The following is a 3,862-nucleotide window of genomic DNA, read 5'->3' as shown; positions in this document are numbered from 1 at the left end:
ACCACTTACTCCAGGCGCAGGCGGGAGCCCCGGGTCCAGAGCCTGTTGGGTCGGAGCAGGAACCAGCTACACTCCCAAGGGCTGTAGGAAAGCCAAGCAGGGGAGCTAGCGGGTTGAGCTGGCTGCTACGTTTTTAAAGGCTAGCCTAAAGATGGGGCGGAGCTCCGAGCGGAGGCCCGTCCCCACCTCCTGCGCCCCCCCCCCACTGCCTCCCTCCCTCCTGCCGCAGTACCCTGCTGAGGTGTCCCGCCACCTCTGTGCACACCCCCGGACCCCAGATACTAGACACCCGACATCCCGCTACGGATTGCTACTAAGGAACCGGGGGCAGGAGGAGCTTGGGGATTCCCCAGCCCCCTGGCACCCACTGACTTTGGTGGCAACACCGTGACAGTGAAACAAAGGACCCGATTCCCTCCACGCCTCCCCCACTCTTCTGCAACTGTGGTGGAGCTTTCATTCGACCAAACCCGTCTCCCGGGGTCCGAGCCTGCAGTTAGGCTGATGTCAAACAGGAGACATCTTCCCACGTTAGACATGCATCCATGCATGGATGCTTGCCAAGGCCTTCCGATTCCCTCCCAGGCCCCCACCCCCATGCACGGGATGAGTGGAGTGGCGAGAAATGATTGTGAACTGGGAAACAAAACAAAGACAAACAAAAGCCTCACTTCCTTAGACACACACCACCCCATCCCAATGCGGCCGGGGGGGGGGGGGGGTGGCGGACAAGATCAACAAAACCAAAAGATCCCTACACGGCAGCAACAGCCCCCAACACCCACGATCAGCAGCTCACATTTCTGAAGAGACCGATGTAGTCTGGAAGGCCTTAATAATAGAAAGCTAGAACCAAAGTCACATTAAAAGCAAGCAAGATTAGTCTTCCCCGCCCCCCTCCCCTCCCACCTTCTCCCACGGGGGAAACTTCATTGAGAAAAAATGTGTTTGGTTTTCCTCACAAACCAAATATTTTAGGTCTGTTTTCCAGCTTCTGGGAATCCACAACCTCATGTTCTTGAAGAGAAACATTTTGATTCTAGACTAAATATATGACATTATCAAACTTCTTTAGTCTGGGAGTGCTGTATTTCCCCTCCATCAAAAAGAACTTCCTCCAGCCAAGAAACAGCAATGCTGGGAGGGAGGAAGTTCAGGTTACCATCAGGGAATTCAAGGAGGTAGAATCATAATACTGTACTTACAAAGCCCTTTATATAAGTTATTTCATTTGATCCCACAACAGCCCTGTACAGAGCTGTAACTAGGGTGTTGCCACTAAAGCTTTGCTTCATGGGGGTTTTGCCATCCTAGAGAAGCACTCCTTTGGTGCATTCCCAGGATGCAGCCTAAGAGAGGATGAAGAAGCAGGTTAAGGGGGCATGGGAAAGAGAAGGGAAGGAAGTATGAGACTTCACTTTCCACCAGGTTAGACAGCCATTTACCCTGCTTCCCAAACTCCCTTCTACTCCCTTCTCTCTTCTCTTCTGCTCCTAGTTCTGCCTATAACCTTGCTAGATAATGTTAATTGTTATTGTTCTCACAGTGAAGAAACACTGAGGTTAAGTAACTTACCCAAGGTCGTATAGTCTGACCAAATTTGGCTAACTTACTCAAACCCTAGAATCATAGATCCTCATCTGAATAGGACCCTAAAGGTCATCTTTTCCAACCTCTTCTTTTGACAGATGAGGAAATAGAGTCATAGAAAGGTGAAATGAACCTGCCTGAGGTTACATAAAAGTGTCAGAGCAAAAATTTGAACTTTGAAGCCCTTTCCAGGACACCAGGTGTGATAGTAATGGCAATTAAAGATTCCCCTGTATTGGCTTGGTTTTCAAATTGATTGTATTAAAACCCAGAGTTTGTTAATCCCACCTGTGGGATGGGCTTGTTGATGTGAAAAGAAAGTCCTGAAGTGGGAGGAGCTGGTGATGTAGATTTGGAGAGACAAGAGAGAGGCGGAAGTTCTTTTTGGAAGCAGCACCTCGTGGAGAGAGAGAGACTAAGAGATTGCTGGTGGCCGCTTTGAATTGCCCTGGACTTTTGAGACCTGCCCCCTGAGCTGCCAAGGACTGAGGAGACATGGCTGTTTTGCTGGTACTTTGTCTGTCTGTTTTGATGTTATTTTGCCAGATTTGTCCACTGGTGAAAGACTGTCCTGTTGAAGAAGTCCTGGAACCTGGCATTTGGTTAAGAAGGCCTGAGACTGTCCTGCAGACAGAGAGTGAATACTGTCCACTGGTGAGGGACAGTACTGTTGTTGCAGGGGTCTGGAGACTGTCCGGCAGACAGAATGAATACTGTCCACTGGTGAAGGACAGTGCTGTTGTTGCAGGGGTCTGGGAGCCTTTCTGTTGGTTCAGAAGCCCTGAAGAAGGATTTTCTTGTTGTATGTTTACAGAAATCCTGGGAGAGGGCTTTGCTAATGTGTTCAGGGGTTCTAGGACTGTTCTACAGACAGAGGATAAATTCATGAAGGGACTGGCAATGTATCTTATGGCCTTGCTAAGCCTTGTCTCTCCAGGAACTAAGATTGCTGAGAACTTGCCTCGTGTCAAGATGAAGAAAAGACCTCCATTTGGGTATTAAGTGCTGTGTTTAAACTTGATGTAACTCTGGGGTAGATTCAATTGTGATCCAGGGGTGGGGAACTTTTGACCTTTTTGTGTTCTATGGTTGAGCAAATGAATGTATTTTACTTATGTTTGGAAACTAATCTCCATTTGAGAAGAGGGGCTTTGTGGTGGACTTAATTAAGGTATAGCCTAGGGGTGGAGAAGTATTTGGAACAGAGACTTTGTAATTGATTGAATGATTGGAAGATCCTGGGGTGGGGTAGTACTTGGAGATTATTTAATCACACTTAGTAAATGCTGTATTTTGAATGATGTCATGTTTTGATCTTCTCTGTTCTTGGTTTGTCACTGAATAAAATAGAGAGCACCTATGCTGGTATTTTGAACCTGGGAAGTTGCCTTTGCTTGATATTACATTACATTTTGTAGCAGCAAGCACCCCAAGCGTCCTCAGGGTTTGCAGCTACCACAGGTTCTTGGATCTGCTTTGCTAAAGGAAAGCAACTCAAAATGGGTTAACAAGCTTACTTTAATCAGTCAGACGTATATCATTTACCTTATTCAGGAGAAAAGGTCAGCATCCTGAATCTCAAAGTATACAGACATAATTATCAAGACAGAAACATCAAGTAGACAGATTTCCAAACTGTCCAACCATTACATCCATACCCAGTCAACATCTGGGTTTCCACATTCTGGGTTTTTCAAAGCCGGGGGACTCTCAACAACGGCTTCCCAGAATTCAGATCAAATCACAGAATACTTCTCAAAGTGAGTCCCAAAACAAAGCTACACATCAGGGCTTATATAGCCTTCTCCTGGCTCAGAGAATGTAACAACCTTATTGACCCACTGGCCAATCAAGAAGTATCTACTGAAAAACAAGCCTCCCCAGGCTTCTGGTGCACTTTAGCCTAGGGGCAGGGAAGATCTTTAAAATTTACATTCGCATTACACCAGGTCAGACTGGAGGAGGGGTAAGGGAGGAGACAGAATGTAGGGGGGAGGCCATTGATAGGTCTGGGGTGGCTGTGGTTCATGTATGGATCTAGACTGAGAAAAACCTATGTTCAGATCCCAGGTACCTAGTGTAACTTTAGGCTGTTCTCCTCATAGCCTTATCCAATTACAGAAATATCTGTGAAATAAATGCCTTACCAAAATAAAGCTTTCATTCTAGTGGACACTTAGAACTCAGTTATGCCAAGGTTTTATCAAAGTTCTTGTTTCTGAATGCATCAGATTTTAAAAACTATTTCAGGTGCTAAAGATTCTCTTTCCTC

At 46.5% G+C, this 3,862-nt stretch overlaps 1 protein-coding gene and 1 long non-coding RNA gene across 2 annotated transcripts in view; one reads left to right on the top strand and one right to left on the bottom strand.

Annotated features, from left to right (window-relative positions):
- Window positions 1-166, bottom strand: part of CSRP2 (cysteine and glycine rich protein 2) — a 32,674-nt gene extending 32,508 nt beyond the window's left edge. The window contains exon 1 of the mRNA XM_069094810.1: window positions 10-166. The gene's annotated coding sequence lies outside the window, so the exon portion shown is untranslated. The remainder of the gene's footprint in view (window positions 1-9) is intronic.
- A 1,174-nt stretch (window positions 167-1,340) lies between these two features.
- Window positions 1,341-2,963, top strand: LOC138166338 (uncharacterized). The gene is made up of 2 exons (XR_011169581.1): window positions 1,341-2,262; window positions 2,296-2,963. It is a non-coding gene; the product is annotated as an uncharacterized lncRNA (long non-coding RNA).
- Window positions 2,964-3,862: the final 899 nt, after the last annotated feature.

The sequence above is a fragment of the Petaurus breviceps genome, unplaced genomic scaffold (assembly GCF_028583685.1).
Source record: "Petaurus breviceps papuanus isolate PSGF00001 unplaced genomic scaffold, PetGlider_PUasm1.0 221, whole genome shotgun sequence".
Lineage (NCBI taxonomy): Eukaryota > Metazoa > Chordata > Mammalia > Diprotodontia > Petauridae > Petaurus > Petaurus breviceps.
This window is presented reverse-complemented; position numbering and strand designations above follow the sequence as displayed.